Below are 20368 nucleotides of genomic sequence, written 5' to 3'. Positions count from 1 at the left end.
TCTCCTTTTTTTCTTTTTCTTTTTTTTCTTCCTTAACATAGTAGGAGAATATTTTTAAAGGCTTTTGCCTGGCTAAAATAGATATGAAATTGTATGAATTCCAAGGGTTTAGGGAGATAGTAATTAGTGCTGGGAAAAAAATTTAAAAAAGAAATAAAGATTAAGTAATTTAAACTAGTACCTGAACAACCTTGATATTTGATAGACTCTAGATATTTGATCTAGGTGTCAGCTCTGCTTTTCCTTTAAGGAACTACAATAAGTGAAATTCCTGTTTGCCAAACGAGGATGCTGTCAGTAAATGACCCGTGATGGGGAGCCTGAGCCTGCCCTGCTGCATGGCTCCCACTCCTTTTCCAAGAAATGGAGTTGGGATGAATCCTGGCAATGGGCAAGAGCCCAGCACGGTGAACGAGAAGAGACAGAACGGTACCTGCAGTATCTCCTGCACAGGGCACTGTTTAATTGTGTGCAGTTATCCCAGGAATGCAGCAGCCCAGGGACAGCAGGGGAGTGGGTTTGCCCTCAGCTGGGGAAGGGGTGCTCCCTGAAGGGGCACAGGGGAGGCAGGAGCAATCCTCACTGCTTGGGAGCCACACTTCCCTAGATTTCAGTTTACAGTAAAACACAGGCCTGAAACTCTCAGCTCTCCTCTCTGCCCAGTGCCCAGCACAGGGGGGGTCCCATCTGTACCCTGGATTTTGGGGGCTGCCTTGACCCATTTACTGTGAGGAGGTAACACACCAAACTCTGAGGCCACAAACGCCTGAAGAACCTGCCTGGAGCTGGGACCTTTGCTTTGTCTTTGCAATAATTCCCATTCCAATCTCCCCAAGACAAAATCCTGAGAAAACAGCCCTCGACACCCACGGAATTCTGCAAAAGTTAAAGCGCTTTGTAGATCAAGCATGAACAAATACGCGATGAAAGGCCCTTAAAACGAGTTAAAAGCAAGATGGTTTTGCTCCACAAGATTATGCATTTAATAAGATACTTCTAAAGAAGCTGCTCTTTTCATCTTTCGGGAGAAGGAGCCCGTGTGTGGGGGAGATGGAGCCGTGCAGGCAGCTCAGCACTGGCGGCACAGGGGAGGCAGGAGCACAGGGGATGCTCTGGCTGCACTGCTGGGCACGGGGAGCAGGAGCAGGGCTGGGACAGGGCTCAGGAGGCGGCTGCAGGACTGGCAGTGGCAATGGCAGTGACAGCAGCAGGGTCCCTGCCAGGCCTTTGGTGCCCAGCTGCTCGGGGTACAGGGCTTTGCCAGCCCACGCTCAGTGAGAGCCTTGCCTGGGGGACAACGGGGCATTCAATCAGTGTTTGGGCTTTCGGGTGTCAGGGCAGCCAGAACAGAGGAGAATGAGCTCCAGGTGTGGCCCTGGCTGCCCTTTGTCCTGCCAGGTCCAGCCCTCAGCGTGAGCTCAGTGCTGGCCCCTGCTCTCCCTGAAGCTGGCAGAGCGTGGAGGTGCCAGCCCTTGGCAGCAGCAGCTGCAGGGACACACCTGTCCCTGCCTGGGGGGTGACAGGGACAGCATGGCAATATGGTGTTGACCATTTAAAGTGTATTTAGCACTTTTTTCTGAAATAAATAATCCCTGGAGCATTGGGAAGTCACTGAACAGGACTGTGCTAGGGAGAAATAATTGCCTTGCCATCAAAGTGAGTGCAGATGTATGATTAACACAGTATTTATATAATTTCTGGGATCATATAAATAGAGTCGCTGTGCAGAGATGGAGCCTGTGAATCACTCATTTGCTTTATGAGAGTGCATAAGCTTTGACTCCATCAGTGTTATCAGCTCTGAAGAAACAAGCCTGGTGCTGTAACCACACATCCTTCTACTGGAATTATTCTTTCCAAGTTATTTCTGAAGCAAAATACATGATTTCAAATTATCTCCAAAATGAAATACTTCTGGGTTAAACATAAGACAAGAACCACAGCCATGTCTTCCTTAGGAAGGCTTTACCTTCCTGGTAAGTGCTGGAGGTCAGTGGAACTCTGAATTGGGTGGAATTAATCATTAAACACAAATATTATTTCTAAAGCGTCCCACTGTGGTTTTTCAGGAAGGTGCATCCCTAGAGGAATGCTGTTTCCAGGTGCCCCTGAGCTGGGAGAAGAAGCTAAAAAAAGCCTTTGAAATAAAACCCCAGCAGGATGAGGGGCCAGAGCCCCTGTGCTCAGCCCCCCGCCCATCACAGCCTGTGCAGGCAAAGCCCTTGGCATATTTTAAAATCCCAAGATATTCTTAAATTATTTTCTTAATTAGAGCTTGGAATTTTTTGAAATTATTTCTGGCTGCCTGGGATTCTTGTTCATTAAAAGGAAAAAAAAAAGAATCTTTAAATCTGCAGTGACTTACAGTACAATTTTATTGACTTCATATTTGAGGTATATTACCTGACTCCAACAAGGCTGCAGAGGGAATTACAAGTCAGGCCAGAACATATTTCCAGCTAAGACAAGCATAAAAACTTTTTAAAATCCATAGTTCAATAGCAAATGCATCATCTAAAAGAACTGCAATAATTAGCCAAGAGGGGGAGAAGCCACGGAGCCATAGGTGGAAAACAAACGTCAGAGCCCGTGTCCTTGGAGGGGCCAGCCCTGCTCGTGCTCTGCAGGAGCCCAGGCAGAATTTCAGGGAGCAGCACGGAGCATCTCAGGGGCTGCACAGGATGGACGGGCTCAGCCATGATTAGCTCCATGTGTGGAGTCACTGAGGTGAGCACGGTGCTCAGGGCAGGGTCCCCTCCCGATGTCCCCGGGGTCACAGCCCGGCCTGGACAGGTTGTGTCCCCAATGTGACCTGTGTGACCTGCACCCCGTCCCTGGGGCAGCACAGAGCCACCTTGGCCACGGGCTGGGCAGGAGCCAGCAGCTCTCACTCAGCAGCTCAGGGGCCAGGGCAGAGCAGCACAAACTGCTGCTCTTCGGGATGCCTGTGCCTGTCCAGGAGGCACAGTTTGCATATTTTCCTTTCCCTCCCCTCAAAAAGCATTTGGTTGTGTTCAATGTGCATTGCAAACAAATTTCAGTCTAAGAGCTTTCCAAAAAATGACATTCTTGTGTTCCAGCCAGCCCTGCTCACTTCTGCAAATTCAGTATTTTGATAACACAGTGAGGGCTGAGCAACAAATTGGCCAAGAAATGAAACTGATTTTAAAACCCCCCTTTCTGAAGAGATGCCCTTTGGGAAACTCTTTATGGTCTCCTCGAACTTGAAGAAATGAGTGGAGTTTTTTATCACTTTTATAACTTTAGACAAGCAGAGAGAAAAGCCAGTGTTTATGGAGACAGAATTGCTCCCCTCAGAGCTCCTTCACCAACCTTCCCACAGGAGGGGGAACTGAGACTTTGCAGCTCTCTGGGCAACTGAAAAGCAACTGAAGATCATTGGATAAAGGTTTAATTGGCAGGAATGGTTTGTGCTTTGTTCAGCTCAGCAGGAAATTGGCTGCAGGTCGCAGATATGGAGACAGGGAGCGAGGTGAGGTGGAGCCACACGCCAGGGTGAGGAAATCCCAGCACTGGGGAGGGGATGGGCTGGCAGAAGGAAGGGGCAGGGGAAATTCTCAGACACAGAAGTGGGAAATAGCTCTAAGCACTAAGAGAGGGCTGTGATGAACATATATTTAGTTATTTATTTCTTGTCTGCCATGTCCCCACATCCCCAGGGAGTGCAGGTTTGCAGGGGAAATGCTGTCCCTGTCCCTCAGGGGTCTGTGAGCACACCAGGTGGGAGCTGGCACAGGCTGCAGGGACAGATGCTCACCCTGAAGGAAAACTCCAAAGATAACATGGAGAAAAGCCCACATGGGGTTTGGAAGGTCAGATCAGTGGGAACAGCTCTGCAGAGCCCCCAGTAACCTGCCCCAGAAACTGGAGGCAAACCAACTTCCAGCCCTGCTTATCTGGAATGCAAGATGAGTTAGAGAAACTATAAAACCCAAATGATTTATGGTCCATAAAGCCCGGGGATGCTGAGTTCTGCCTCCCCACATTTGACTATACATGGTGGGGATCAGAGGTGCTGCAGACCTGGGGGGAGGATGGGATTAGGAGAGAAAAGGAGACTTTAGAGCCGGGAGCTCGACAGGGGTGACACACTCCAGACTCCCGTGCCCCATCCCAGCAGAGATGCCAAGCTCCTGGCAGCAGCTCCAGGGCTCCACAGCCCAGCACAGCAGATGAATCCTTCTGGAAGATGTACAGTACAGCTCCCACTGCTGCCAAGGGCTGAGGTCATCTTGGAAGGAATCTTATTTATTCAGGAAATATTTCTGGAAATATTTACATGTCAAGACTACATGTTTAAATTCTTTGACAAAGCAAGCTGTGGGCCACTTGCAGAATTTCTGAAGAGCTTTGCAAGTATTTTTGTAGGGTTTTCTGCAGACAAAAGGCTTTACTGCATCACCATTCTGGTGGAGGCATCAATCCCTTTTTCTAAACTGAAGAGATGTAGTTCTGCAGGAGGCTGCAGTTTTTATTCTGTGCAAAGACAGAATGGGAGCCACTTCCTGTGCACGGGCTCAGGACGATGCATCCAGAGCCTGTTTCCCAGTGCAGAGCTGTAAATACAGTGAAATTCCTGCCCAGGAGAGGGAACCCAGGCTGCCTGCCTGCCAGGGCCCCCACGCCCTGGGAAGCTCCACTTGCCCTGGGCAAGGGTAATATTTTGAGTTTCTGACAGACCTAGGCAGGAGTATGGGAGAAGTTTTTCTGCCTCCTTTAAACACATGTATATATAAAATAAAGTGGTTTTCAGCTCTGAAAGACCATTCCCAGCAGGAAGAGCAGACCCTCCTGCTCTTGGCAGACACAGTGAAGCCCTCTGAGGCATGGTCTGTCCAGGAGAGGGGCTCTGTGCTTCCCTTGGGGGCTGCAGCGGGGCAGCAGGAGATGAGCAGGAACTGACAGCCGTGTGTGCTGGTTCTGATTTGCCAACATGCTGCAATATCTGCTCTACCTTCCCTCAACCTATTGCCTAATTCATGAGGTCGAGGTGAAATTCCCAGAAGCACAGAGGAACTGTGGCACAGCACCATCTCACAACAGACTCAGCAGTGTTATTCCTGGGGTTACACGCAGTATTCCTGAAGTTACAGCCAGATCTGAACTCTGCCTGAAGCAAGAAAAAAAATCAGGCTAATTAAATACCAGACAAGAAGACACTGCAAGGAAGGTGAGATTATTCATAGAGCTTCAGGCAACACCACCTTATCTGGTTAATGATAAAATCACAGCTATTCCTGTGAGAAAGAAATACAGCAACCCTTCTCCAGGCTGGAAAGCCTTGCACTCAGCCTCTCCACGGCTCAGCCTCAGCCAGCACAAACTCACTTGAGCAGACTCAAAATTATACAAAGTATTCACAGAAAGCACTTTTTGGAAGGAGCCCCAAACCACAACAAGCACAGCACCAAAGAAACTCCCACGTTTTATAACACCGGGATGCTTTTGCTTTGCCCAGGAATTCTCAGGGAGCTAGCCAAACCATTCCCACCTGAGGGGCTGCAGCACAGGGAGGATTTTCCCCTCAGGCTCCCTCTGGAGACTGCAAAGAACACCAAGCAATTCCTCTGTGTAAAAGCAGAAGAGCACAAATCCACGTGGAGAAGCAGAGCAGGGTGGCCTGTGAAACAGCCTGTCCTGGGTGGATGCAGGGTGCCAAGGTACCATGTACAGCTCCTCACACTCCCTGGAAACTTCTGGCTCTGGCTTGGATGCTCATCAGCATTATTTATGGGATACATATGAAGATAAACACAACAATATATTCTTGAAAGAATATAACTCTGATGAGATTGGGGAGATGCTGAAATACAGGAGCCCTGGGATTAACAGCCTGAACTAATATTGCGATTGTCATCGCATTTAGAGGCTCTCGGGAGACTGGAATATTGATATAACTGTGGTGTGAAATCAAAATCTTGTCATTTATAACAGGAAAAAAAATGTCCCTGGCATGCAGACAGCTGGTTAGGCTGGAGTGTAGCACATACAAACCACAGCGTTAGAAAAGCCCCAGGAGAGGCCGCGATTCTGCAAATACAATAAAATACTCAATATACCCAAATGGAAAAAGTTCATCTTTACCACACTCCTCGGTCAGTTATTCACATATTTCAGGGCTGTTATCCTGTTTTTCCTTTGATATTCCTCATTCCTTATCAGCCCCATTTGTGGTAATTGAGCTGTGTGCAAGACTTTGATAGAAAGCAAAGGTGGTGTCTGCTGGGCAGGGAGGGGCAGCAGAGCTGGTGCGTGTGCCACACACAGCCCCCAGTCATCCCTCAGGCAGGGCTGGATCGGGAACTTCCCCTCAAACACCACCATCACCATCATCATCACCACCACCATCACCACCATCACCATCATCATCACCACCACCACCACCATTATCACCATTATCACCATCACCACCATCACCACCATCACCACCATCACCATCACCACCACCACCATCATCATCATCACCATCACCATCACCACCACCACCACCATCACCACCACCATCACCACCACCATCACCACCATCACCACCACCATCATCACCACCATCATCATGATCACCATCACCACCACAAGCAACTCCTCAGGCAGCCTGTGGAGCAACATCGGCAAAGCTGCTCCACCCTCTCACCCACCTGAGCACCACCTCACCCACCTGAGCATCCCCTCACCCACCTGAGCATCCTCTCACCCACCTGAACATCATCTCACCCACCTCAGCACCCTCTCACCCACCTCAGCACCCTCTCACCCTACTGAGCATCCCCTCACCCACCTGAACATCATCTCACCCACCTGAATGTCATCTCACCCACCTGAGCATCCTCTCACCCACCTGAGCCCCATCTCACCCACCTGAGCATCATCTCACCCACCTGAGCCCCATCTCACCCAGCTGAGCATCCCCTCACCCACCTGAACATCATCTCACCCACCTGAATGTCATCTCACCCACCTGAATGTCATCTCACCCACCTGAGCCCCATCTCACCCACCTGAGCATCCTCTCACTCACCTGAATGGCATCTTACTCACTTGAACATCACCTCACTCGTCTGTGCCACCTCTGCTCTGCCACCTCTGCTCTGCCACTTCCACCTCCACACTGCCACCTCCACACTGCCACCTCCACCTCCGCACTGCCACCTCCATCATGCCACTGTCCCCTCCACCTCCGCACTGCCACCTCCATCAGCACACTGCCACCTCTACCACGACTATTCGGGAACTGCTCCTTGCAGTCACAGCTCCACCAGCCCCAGCTCCTCCCATTTCAGAGAGCAGGACACAAACCTGAGCCCCAAGGGCTTTTTTGCTTTAGCCAGCCAAGTTTCTGTGGCCCATGGAAGGCAGAAGGCCAAATGTCTTTTAGCATTACAGGGGATGCAGGAAAATGCAGCAACTTGGAGCCTCCTGGAAATGCCCCTCCTGAACCACTGGCTGAAAAGAGGAGTAATTTGAATAGGAGGGCTAAATGATACCTGTGCCCATTACATTTTCCCAGTCCTGATTATAATATAGACATGAAATCTCGATACTTAACTTAGAAAATGTGCATCTATAATGACTACAGCTGACAAGTAAATGAAGAAAGTAAATCAAGTGCTCGTTTCTCCATGACTTGAAGGTAAAATGAGCAAATAGGTATTTCACCTGCTGATATGTAATGCAACCTAAATTATTACATTATTATTATATTATATTGCCCAGAGCAGCTCTGGCTGCCCCTGGATCCCTGGCAGTGCCCAAGGCCAGGTTGGACACTGGGGCTGGGAGTACCCTGGGATAGAGGAAGGTGTCCCTGCCATGGCAGGGGTGGCACTGGTGGGCTTTAAGCTCCCTTACCATCCTGTGGCTCTGTTATTCCATTCTAGGTGCCACCATCCTGGGCGACATTAGCATTATATGAACTATTTTATTTGTACTGTCTCCTCTTGGGAAGGAAAACTGATTTTAAAACTGATTTTTCCATAAGGAGGGCCCTGTGGACTTGGATTATCAAGGTCTGTGCTGTGGATGGAATGAAGTGCTCCAGCTATTCCAGTGCACTCTCACAGGAACACGTGGTGGGAAGTGGAAATGCAAACACCGTGTGCTCTTATTGAGGTTGTAATTGATGTATTTGGGAAAGGAACCAATGTAAATTATTTTTCATAACAGTGAGCCTTTATATGGGGTTGGACTCTTTAAAAGCCTGCCCACTGTGTACAGGCAGCGAGGGAAATGTCAGGCCATGTTTATGAACAGTCAAGGTTGAGTTGATTTTTGTCAAACTCTGCAGTAATGGTTTCTAATTCTGACAGGCAGGAGCTCAGGTCTCCCCCACAGCTCATAAAGCATCTTTAAATCCAGGTGTGAGTTACTCTCTGCACCCTCGGGGTGGGGAGGCCTCACCGTGGCCAAGCCAGGCCTGAAGACACCAGATAGGCTGGTAAAAGTTTGTGTGGAGCTCCTGTTTTGGATACTGGCACCTCTGCCCAGAGAAGTTGTGGATCCCCATCCCTGCAAGTGCCCAAAGTGGGGGCAAGTGGGAGAGGGGCAGCCAGAGGCACCCACCGGGCTGGGTGTCAGTTCTACAGCGAGCTCCATCCCTCCCTGCATCTACCTGCATCCATCCATCCATCCATCCATCCATCCATCCATCCATCCATCCATCATCCATCCATCATCCATCCATCCATCATCCATCCATCCATCCATCCATCCATCCATCCATCCATCCATCCATCATCCATCCATCATCCATCCATCCATCATCCATCCATCCATCCATCCATCATCCATCCATCCATCCATCCATCCATCCATCCATCCATCCATCCATCATCCATCATCCATCCATCCATCCATCCATCATCCATCCATCATCCATCCATCCATCATCCATCCATCATCCATCCATCATCCATCATCCATCCATCATCCATCCATCATCCATCCATCATCCATCCATCCATCCATCCATCCATCCATCCATCCATCATCCATCCATCCATCCATCATCCATCCATCCATCCATCCATCCATCCATCCATCCATCATCCATCCATCATCCATCATCCATCCATCCATCCATCATCCATCCATCATCCATCCATCCATCATCCATCCATCATCCATCCATCATCCATCATCCATCCATCCATCCATCCATCCATCATCCATCATCCATCCATCCATCATCCATCATCCATCCATCCATCCATCCATCCATCATCCATCCATCATCCATCCATCCATCCATCCATCCATCCATCATCCATCCATCCATCCATCATCCATCCATCATCCATCCATCCATCCATCCATCCATCCATCCATCCATCCATCATCCATCCATCATCCATCCATCCATCCATCCATCCATCCATCATCCATCCATCCATCCATCATCCATCCATCCATCCATCCATCCATCCATCCATCCATCATCCATCCATCATCCATCATCCATCCATCCATCCATCATCCATCCATCATCCATCCATCCATCATCCATCCATCATCCATCCATCATCCATCATCCATCCATCCATCCATCCATCCATCATCCATCATCCATCCATCCATCATCCATCATCCATCCATCCATCCATCCATCCATCATCCATCCATCATCCATCATCCATCCATCCATCCATCCATCCATCATCCATCCATCCATCCATCCATCCATCCATCCATCCATCCATCCATCATCCATCCATCCATCCATCCATCCATCCATCCATCCATCCATCATCCATCCATCCATCATCCATCCATCCATCCATCCATCCATCCATCATCCATCCATCCACCATCTCCCCACCCACCACCCTCCACCCTCCCTGCCCTCTCTCTGGCCCTGATCCCTGCTCTGTGGTGGGAGATGGACACGGGCAGTGGGAGGAGCCCCCCAGCAATGGAACCCAAATGAGCAGATGCTGCTCAGTGCTTGTCCCCATCTCAAAATGCATTGTTAATGTTCCTGGTGTTACAGTTTGGTGAAGTGTGGCTTTTGGATCAATCTCCATGGAACACACCAGGGTTAAAGTTCTGTCTCTGCAGGCCATGCTGGCTCCCAACCATCGGCCCCCTGGAAAAGGCTGAGCTGAGCTCGGCCTTAGGCAGCCACGGCTCCCCAAACCCTGGCACAGACAGCCCAGGAGAGGGGAAATCAGCATTCAACGTTTCATGCACCAGAAGATGATTAATTTTCTCCCAACTAATTAATGAAATGAGATAATTTTCCACCTCCTGATCCGGCATCCAGCAAGATCAGCAAAAAGCCTCACGTTGACTTCCGAGGACTTTGCTCAGTGTCATTTCATGGTTCAGTTCAGCAGGATGATACATTCCTGTTGGGAAAGGGAGGTGGTGGGCTTTGCTAGGAACAGGATCATTTTTCAGAAAGAAGGATGTTTACCTACATTTTCTCTGCTGCTACGGCAACTGAAAGAAAGTGTTGTTGTTTTGGTTTAATTAAAGTTTTTAGCATTCATCTCAGCCACCATATTGGCTTTTTAATCTATGAATAAATATTAAAAAACACATATATTTTATACTCCCTGCTCTGCATTTATTCACTGGAACCTACAGGATTCTTTCCAGTGCCCTGAGTTACACATTTTCAGCAGCATCCTGCCACATCTTAAGAAAAAAAAAAAAAGTAGGGCAGAAAAACCACCAGATTAACCCACAATGTCCCAAAATGAGCTGTGCTCTGTTCCCAACAGCCTCGGTGGGTTCTGTACCTATCTATAGCCAGGAGGCTACAGCATTTCTGAAACATCCTGCAAACACCCACCTCTGCACTCCCCCCGTGCTGCCAGCTACCACTTTGCTGTTTTCAGACTATGGGGATTGATTCCCAGAGACCCCAGAGACCCCAGAGACCCCAGAGACCCCAGGTCCCTCCGTGATGGGCCCAGAGTGGCCCTCGTGGATGGGGGCTGCAGACAAACACCACAGTTTGGGCTGAAAACATCACTGGGCCAGAACCCAACAGGCTGGAGGAACCTGCTGTGCTCAAGACATTCTCCACAAGCTCCTCAGCCATTTGCCCTCTGTCCTGAGCCCCCCTGGGAACGGGATCCCCTAAGCCTCCCAAAGCCTGGCTGGGCATGGGGCTGCACCAAGACACCCAGAACTTTCAGCCTGGGCTAGCTGAATATTGTCAGAGCTGCCTCCTCTTGCCCATGAGTAATCAGGCACAGAGGGATGAAGAGTGCAGGAGGTTCAGCTTGCCCAGGAACAGCTTTTCCCTGAGAACAGCCCGTGGGTGCCAGCTGGAAGCTGCCCCGTGTGCCCTCCTCAGCAGGGGTGGGGACAGGCTGGCAGTGCCAGCCTGGTGGAGGGTGGGCAGGACAGGCAGGGCACAGAGCGGGTGTTAACGAGGTGATAAGCTGGATCTTCTGTGGAAAGGTTAATTAAACCAGCCAAGCTCACCGGCAGACCTGCCACGGCTCTTTTCCCTTTAAATATTCTGCACGCTGAGGGAAACTTCCCTCCCCTCCTGCACACACACAAATAAATAAATAAATGGAGTGAATCAAGCCACCACAATTCCAATTAGTCCCAGCTGTTATTTCTCCATCCTTTACGGCCTTGTCTGCAGTGCCTGGCAATCGGTTACACATGGCCTCGTGCAAGGAGACATGAAATAATTGCTTCAATCTGAGGCAAGAGTAACTAATTTTGTTCATGTTTTATTTGGAGTGACAGGGACATTACTGTTATAATTCCTGCCTTGTTCCATCTTCTCCAGAACAGTGGATAAAAAGGCATCTGCAGCCACACGAAGGGGGACGAGCCACGTCTCTGGCTCCACCTTGCCCTGATCCCTGTTTATTTTTAACAACATTCCCAAATCACACGGTAACCATGCTGCTTTTCATAGCAAAGGTTCATTTTGGCTGGAAGGATGAGGAGGGCTCTTCCTGAGCCAACGTGACCTGCTACTGATTTAGCAGAAATAGATGATGCCACTGGAAAGAAATGATTCTTTAGTATTTCTTCTTTTCCTCCTAAGGATGGAAAGAACGACTTTGGTAAATCAGTCAGCAGGAAAATTAGGAAATGACTGTAAGAAAGTCTGTTGGGAGAGGACACCTTTAGATGCCAATAAATTTATTTATTGGCTGTTTATGGCCATGCACATTGCAGCCTAACTTCTAAAAGTGCGTACTGTGATTTACTGACCTGGCAATGAATTCAAAAAAGAGGTGGTTTGAATTGTCACTGTTGCATAAAGGAGAGAAGGAATAAAAGCAGGGGTAAAAATAAAAGGGAAATCCAAAAGGGCCAAGACATGAAAGATGACAATGGGTGGACACACGCACCTGCATGTCAGCTTTTTAATGGAAATGAAAATGATAAAAACCTTAAATAAGGTTCTTTTTATAAGCATCAAGGTTGCCCGGATTTGAAATCTCTGGGACTGGTGAAATGTTGAGGTTTTCTCCTTTTTCTTCTCCCATGTATCCATTACCAGGCATTAGGAGCAAAAGACCAAAAGAAAGACCAAAATGATGGTTTTGATTACAAAACATAACACGGACACAGTCTGAAATCTTGCCCAGGAAGGGTGACAAGGAGACCCAAGGTGGTGACAAGGAGACCCAGGGTGTCCCAGGCCTGGGTGCTCCTGGGCTGGTGGCTCCCAGCTCTGGCTGTGGCCAAGTGCAGCTCAAGCACTCTGGAACAGAAAGAGCCCAGCAGAAGGAGTTTCCAGCTAATCAGTCTGAATATTTACCAATATGTAGTTAATAAATTAGTAGATATATTGGCAAATGTGTTGGAGAATGAATTAGTAAACAGATCAGTAAATGCGTTGGTGCACGGGGCCCAGGAAATCCATCAGTGCATGGGGCTGGTGGCTCAGAACTCCCCCCGAGTCAGGCAGACAGCTCAGCAAAGCCAAAGTCCATTCCCCACACATCAGAGTGATGCAGAAGTTAATAAGGCAGTAGAAACCTGATGAAAAACAACCCATTTTTTCCAAAAGCAGCAGAGCTGGGTGGGCAGAGCGTGTCAGGGCCTGCACACGGAGGGTCAGGTGCTGGTTTCCAGTGGTTCCTGCTGACTAATTACAGCCTCTGCAGTTACCACAGGGCTGCTGCCATTCCTCAGCACAGAAACATCTTGTTCACTCAATGCTGAAATGTTTATTTACTTATCACATCTCTTTCAATAGCTGAGCAAGAAGGAGGCTGAGGGTGACCCACTTTTTGTCCCCTGAACAGTCCTTCAGCAGAGAAAGGTCAGCAGACTGCTGTGAGAGAATCCCTGGCTTGTAAAACCTTGTTCTCATCCACAGAGCTTGCTCACACCAGCTCAGGATTAGCTCAGTGCTAAAAGTTCACCAGAAGGTCTCTGTGGAAAATGTGGGAGCTGCAGGAGTGACGGACAGACCACCCAGCTGGGCAAACTTCCCGCAGGTTCTTCTCTGTGCATTTCCCACTCATGGGGCTTTTACTGCAATTTAAGGGCTGAAGTAATAGGTTAAAATGGTACATTGTAGTAAAACCAAAATAAATCCCTGTATTGCATGAGCCTTGGCAGCAGAGCTGAGGAAAGCCTTGTCAGCTGAGGAAACACTGCCATGAAATTCCTGATAAAATCTCCCAGGCTGGCCATCCCCAGGCGAGTGTGGTCAGTGTCAGGCTGGAGAACAGAGGTGCACCTTGCTGCCAAAGCCTTCCCCAGCTGGAGGCACCGTCCCTGCTCAGAGCACGTCCCCAGGGCCAGGTTCTGCTCTCAGTGGGGCCTCTCCCGTGAGGCAGATCTGGTCCCTGCATGCTGAGAGTTCTCTGTCCCTGCTGAACATCCTGGGGATATCAGAGGGAATGAAACCGTGTGGTCAGGCACCTTCTGTGTCAGCATTTTCTCTCCTCTCTGTTCTCAGAACTAAGCAGTGACCTGGAGGGCTCCAGGCAGCTCCCAGGCAGCCTCCTGTCTCTCCCAAGTCCTCCACTGCAGATCCCAAACCCCAGCCCAGCCCTGTGCCCTTCTAATGTGCCCCAAGCACCACTCAGGGCTGCCCAGGAGCACCCACACCCACTCGGGGTCCCTGTGCTCCCCACAGGCAGGCAGAGCACTGAGCTCAGCTCCAGCTCTGTTCTCTCTGTGCTCAGCTCCAGCTCTGTTCTCTCTGAGCTTAGCTCCAGCTCTGTTCTCTCTGAGCTCAGCTCCAGCTCTGTTCTCTCTGAGCTCAGCTCCAGCTCTGTTCTCTCTGTGCTCTGAGCTCCTGCTGCTCGCAGGCCCTGGTGGAAGCAGCCCAGCCCAGCCCAGCCCAGCCCAGCCCAGCCAGCCCAGCTGGCTCCAGCCTCAAAGGCCAGCTCGTGCTGGCTCGGGGTCCAGCGAGGAGGACGGGCTGTGACAGCCCAGCAGCACACTGACAGCAGCCAGGAGCTGTGCAGCCTCTCGTGTTCCCTTGCATGAGCCTCCAAGTGTCCAGCAGAGGAGCCTGTGGCTCCCCAGCCAGCTCTGCAGAGGGACTGGGGTGCCCACCATGGCCTGGGCTGGATGGGGACAGCAATGAAGCTTTTCTCCCCAGAAGTGTGGCTGTTTCCTCGTGCTCACCACACCAGGGCTGTGTAACTGGCCCCTGGCTGGTTAAGCCTCCATGGCAGTGCTCGAGAGGGCCCTGTGGCTCTGAGCTGTGCCCCGTCCTGTGGGGATGCCCCTCTGCCCTTGCCCGCAGGAATATCGAGGCACCTTTGCACCCAGGTGCTGTCACTGCCCATCTCACCCTGTTTCCTCTGGCAGCTGCTGAGAACATTCAGGTAAGGCCTTATTCCTTTAAAAAATACATTAGAAAAGCCATCTGGAGTATTTTTTTCAAACCAACACGAACTCCTCCAGCTGTTGGGTGACCTCATCCTTTATTAATTTCTGTAGACTCGCATTTACCATTGAGATCAACTCTACAAGTGTATAATTTCCTGACTTCTTTCCAGCTCTTTATTAAAGACTGGGGTTAGAGATTCGCCCCCCGAGTCCCCCGGTAACCCTCCTCTCTCGCAGGGGTTGTTAAGGAGCAGCTGATGCATCACAGGGTCCTTTATAGCAGCAATAATTGTTCTGCTTCAGGAGCCTCCGTGCCTTATATACTGCCTTTTCCTGAAATTGTTTTTCTTCTTTCCCTTATTGCTAAGGAAGATATTGGCACCAAAATGTGATTTGAGAGCTCATGTTCCCTCATTTTCTCCGTACCTGAGCCAGGGCAGATGCGGCGCTGGCGGTGCCACCGCTGACATCTGTGTAACCCAATCCTGCCTCATAAACAGGAAGCAGAAGTGACAGCAGCAATTTCAATCGGTGCTTTTCTTCTGCTGGAGCCATTACTTGGGACAGGATGTATAAATCACGGCATGTCTGATGTGGCCAGCTCCGAGGCTGAGCCCTGGCCTGGCTGCTGGCCCCAGCTGGGGGAGGAGGAGGAGGAGGGGACGGTCATTGCCAAAGCCAGGGATGGCTTTGGGGGCTCTCAGCCGGGGCCGGGGCTGTCTGCAGCAGCAGGAGAGTCTCACACTGCCACTGCAGGTCTGGCTTCCCACCCAGCTCCTGACAATCACCACAAACGGTGACATTTCACTGCTTCTGCCTGGCAAAGCCACCCCATCCCCAAGGCCACAGCACAGTCCAGGCTGAGAGGTGGCTGGAACTGCAGCAAAAAGGGGCTGGGGGACAGGGCTGGAGCTGGGTGGGCAGAGGGAGGGGGAGGATGGCACTGGGAAGTGGCAAATGACTCTGTTTCCATTGCATTAAACACCTGCAGCTGGGAAGGGACATTTTTTTCTTTTTGTCAGTTCTATATTCCCATTGCATCACAGAAAATTTTAGGAGGATGCCATCCTGCTCCTCTGCAAGGCAGAGGGGGGACTGCAGCCCCCATCCCAGAGGTGGGCAGGATGGGGATGTGGGGACATGGGGATGGGGATGTGGGGGTGTGATCCTGCCCCAGGCAGCCCAGGACACCCCTGAGCCCCAGCAGCACCTGTGTCCCTGCTCAGGAACGATGGATAAGGGGCAGGGTTTGTTCAGGCCTCGCTGGAAACACAGAGGTTGTGTTTAACATATCAAGGGGTAAAAAAGAAAGGGTGATTTATAAATATTTGCATGCTCTAATTGTCTGTAGGAAAGATCAGCTGGGCTGGGCCGTTCCTCCGGAGGAACAGCCGAGCTGTTCACAGGTCTCATTTCCACCACTCGAGCACCTAATGGGCAATCCCTCAGTCTGAGCACACTCTGCTTCCAAGAGGCACTGCACGAGGGAGCAGCTCCAGCCCGAGCTGTTCCTGCAGCCCCGCGTGTGGAAATGATCTGGGATGGCAGGGCTGGCCTTCCTGAGGGATGGCAGGGCTGGCCTTCCCGAGGGATGGCAGGGCTGGCCTTCCTGAGGGATGGCAGAGCTGGCCTTCCCGAGGGATGGCAGGGCTGGCCTTCCCGAGGGATGGCAGGGCTGGCTCTCCTGAGGGATGGCAGGGCTGGCTCTCCTGAGGGATGGCAGGGCTGGCCTTCCCGAGGGATGGCAGGGGTGGCCCTCCTGAGGGATGGCAGGGCTGGCCTCCTGAGGGATGGCAGGGCTGGCCCTCCTGAGGGATGGCAGGGCTGGCCTTCCCGAGGGATGGCAGGGCTGGCTCTCCTGAGGGATGGCAGGGCTGGCCTCCTGAGGGATGGCAGGGCTGGCCCTCCTGAGGGATGGCAGGGGTGGCCCTCCTGAGGGATGGCAGGGCTGGCCCTCCCGAGGGATGGCAGGGCTGGCTCTCCTGAGGGATGGCAGGGCTGGCTCTCCTGAGGGATGGCAGGGCTGGCCCTCCCGAGGGATGGCAGGGCTGGCCTTCCCGAGGGATGGCAGGGCTGGCCCCCCTGAGGGATGGCAGGGCTGGCTCTCCTGAGGGATGGCAGGGCCGGCCCCCCTGAGGGATGGCAGGGCTGGCTCTCCTGAGGGATGGCAGGGCTGGCCCTCCCGAGGGATGGCAGGGCCGGCCCCCCTGAGGGATGGCCAGCAGTCTGTGCTCTTTGTGGGAAGAGCAGCAGACAGCTGGGGAGCAGTGTGGGCTCAGCTGCTCGTCTGCAGCTCCTGGTGGGAGCGTGGAGGCAGCTGAGGGGGTCAGAGCTCCTCGTGTCTGCGTGCTTCTCTGGGCCAAAACCGAGAGCTGCAGCCCGACTCGTGCTAAATTCTGAGTTTAACAAATCCATTCCAAGCCCCAGCTGAGGCCACGCTGAGGGGGAGCAGGGAAAGCAGCCTGGCAGGACTTTCCCCTGGCTAGCAAGGGACTCGAGACCCTGAGACTGTCCTGAGGGCACAAAGACACTTGTGGACATGATCAAATAGATAAATCTTCTTCTCTAGCTGTTCTCTCTATGTTGGGAGGGGCTTTTCTGAAACTTCAACCCCTCTGTGGTGGGATGCCCATGAAGAGAAGCAAGAGGCTGTGATAAAGGTGAGGACAAGGTAACCCTGGGGTGACACAAACCCTAGGAATTATGTTTGCTTTAGATCCCAAAGCCAGAGGAGCTCCCACACAAAGCACCAGCCCTGCGGGAGTTTGGGTGCAGATGGGCTTGGGCTCAGCCTGGATCAAGGATGTGGGATGAGGAAGCTGCAGGGTTTGTCCAGGTCCCAGGGGCAGATGCTGCAGTGCTCACCCTGCACTGACCCACTGCAGCACCAGGTGACAAAACTCAGACTCCGGGGATGGAAGAGCTGTGGTAATTAAGACCTTTCCTCTATTTCTACTAAAATCAGCACTGTGGAAAGAGGCCATAAATAATACAAGATGTGATAAGAAAACAAGAGCAAAGCCTCCACCCTTCAGAACAAAATTTGCTTCCTTCAATAAGCAACAGGAAAAAAGTGGAGCTTATCCTAAGAGGGGCTGAGAGCCCTCTCCTCCTGTGTCAAGGGCCACCTTTTACAGCACCCTGACACATTTTGGGGCATTTCATGGGTCCAGGGCCTCCCAGGAGAGGGATGGAGCTGCTTCCAGTTGTGCTCTGGCCTCTCCAGCACAGCCAGGACCCTGCTCTGCTCTGCTTCTTTGGCTTGGCCAGGGAACCTGCTGTTGATGTGACAGTGGAAGCACCATGTGGGGCCGGGATGAAATACCAAGGGAAAATTGAAGCATTTTAATAATGCCTATTTTTATTTCTACTAGATGCCAACCATCTGAGCTAATAGAATGTAATTGGAAGACTCAATTTAGTAATTTTCTTTATTATTATGTCTTGATGTACTTCTGTCAACTCCAAAATACTTATTACATGTAATTAGGAGGAAGATTAGAGCGCCGTTAAGATGTGGAATAATGATGCAGCTCAAGCAGGGCCAGTGGAAAAAACAACCCGCTCAGGAAAATATCTCCAAAGTGCTGAGCAGAGGAGGGCATTTAAAAACTGATAACGCTGAGAGCTGGTGCCAAATAATGAAGATGAGACTTTGAAGTGGGACAGAGTTGATGCACTGAATCAAAGCAGTTGATGACTCTGCCTCCCTCTCAAGTGAATCCCTCGTGTTTATTTGGATGGCTGAAGTAACATTAATAAGATAATTCCCTAAGAACCACCCTCTGTGTCTTTTTCATAAACTCCCACCCCAAACAGCATAATTAATTTTGCTGTTGTACAGAAGAATAATAATAAAAAATCCTTTGGGAGGTAGGTGGTAATTTCTATCTGATGGAAATTGAGATTAGACACAGCACATAAAACTTTTTGATAATTTATTCACCAGAAATTGCTGTATTATACCTATCAGAGAGCTGGTGATATGAAACTTAACAAGCTGATATTTCACTCTGATTTCCTTGAGCATGATCCAATTTATTAAAACAAAATTCTAGATTAGCTTTAATAAGAAAGATTTTTATATTCCAGACTAACGTATGTCAGAATGCACAAAACCGATAACGGGAGCGCTGACAGGAGCTCGGTTTTGTGCAGCACTGAGAGACGGGTTCAGAAGGAAAAGGAGAAATTTCCCCAAATTTCTGAGTATTTCTGTGGAACCGGGGGATGAGAGAGCAGAAAAGAGAGCAGGGTTGTGTCGGAGCACCGCCCAGAGCAGCACAGCACGAGGCAGCACCGTGGGGGAAGCTATTTCTGGTTCCATCATCAACGCCCCATATGACAGCACAGGAATTATTTCAGGACACAATCGCTTTCCAATGGGTACGGAATAAATAGAGAGGAGCTGAGAGAACCCTTGCTGTTTCCTGCCTCACCCTCGGCAGTGCCCCACTGCACCCAGCCTGCCCCTGGCACAGCACAGCACCACGGGGCGCTGGGGGCCACCACAAAGGGGCTGCTGGCCACTGCCAGGTGCCCAAGGTGACACCCAGAGGGTGCCAGTGGCCAGCCCTGCCAGGTGCCAGTGGCAATCCCTGCCAGGTGCCAGTGCCATCCCTGCCAGGTGCCAGTGGCCATCCCTGCCAGGTGCCAATGGCCATCCCTGCTAGGTGCCAATGCCATCCCTGCCAGGTGCCAATGCCACTCCTGCCAGGTGCCAGTGGCCAGCCCAGAGGTGGGGCTGCCCACGATGGTCCCCACACAGGGCAGGGCAGGGCACGGGCAGGGCTGGGCAGGGCACACAGAGCACTGCTGCTGCGGGGACATCGCTGCACGGGACTGAGGATGGAGCAAAGCCCAGGCGGATAACCCCGGAGCGGCAGCGGGAGCGGCCCAGCCCGGAGCCAGCGGAGCCCGCGGTGCCAGCGGTGCCAGCGGTACCGGCGGTGCCAGCGGTGCCAGCGGTGCCCGCGATGCCAGCGGTGCCAGCAGTGCCAGCGGAGCCAGCGGAGCCCGCGGTACCGGCGGTGCCAGCGGTGCCAGCAGTGCCAGCGGTGCCCGCGATGTCAGCGGTGCCGGCAGTGCCAGCGGAGCCAGCGGTGCCCGCGGTGCCCGCAGCCCGGCCGTGGCGCTGGGACGGGACCGGCCGTGCCGGCTGGCTCCCGCCGCAGCCCAATCAATCCCCTCGGCTTGTTTATAAGTATCTGTGACTCAGAGACGTTTTTCCTGCTCCTTAATTGCCAGTTTCCCGAGAAACCATCGCGGGCAGCCAATGGGCTGCGCAGCGCTGGCTGGGAGGCTGGGGACAACGGGGAAAGATAAATCCGGCGCTATTGGGGAATTGAGCGGCGCTTTCCCAAGTACAGCACGTATTTATAAACAACACATCTGCGGGAAGCTGAGCCCCCCGCCCTGCCCAGGGAGGGCTCTGGAGGGGCTCCCCTCCCACCCTGTGCGCGATGGATGCACGGAGCGGGTCCGGTGGCGGTGCCCGGGGATGGCTCTGTCCCCCTGTCCCCCTCCCTGTCCCTCTCCCTGCTCCCCTTCCCTTCCCAGGGGCTTGCCCCGGGTG

The 20368-nt window shown here is 51.7% G+C and overlaps 1 long non-coding RNA gene across 1 annotated transcript; it reads left to right on the top strand.

The window, feature by feature from the left end:
- The first annotated feature begins 15980 nt into the window (after positions 1-15980).
- On the top strand, positions 15981-19222 carry LOC135280302 (uncharacterized). The gene is made up of 3 exons (XR_010347312.1): positions 15981-16070; positions 17363-17453; positions 18284-19222. It is a non-coding gene; the product is annotated as an uncharacterized LOC135280302 (long non-coding RNA).
- The last annotated feature ends 1146 nt before the right edge of the window (positions 19223-20368 follow it).

The sequence above is a fragment of the Passer domesticus genome, chromosome 13, assembly GCF_036417665.1.
Source record: "Passer domesticus isolate bPasDom1 chromosome 13, bPasDom1.hap1, whole genome shotgun sequence".
NCBI lineage: Eukaryota > Metazoa > Chordata > Aves > Passeriformes > Passeridae > Passer > Passer domesticus.
Note: the sequence above shows the minus strand (reverse complement) of the source record. Positions and strands in the feature narration are given on the sequence as shown.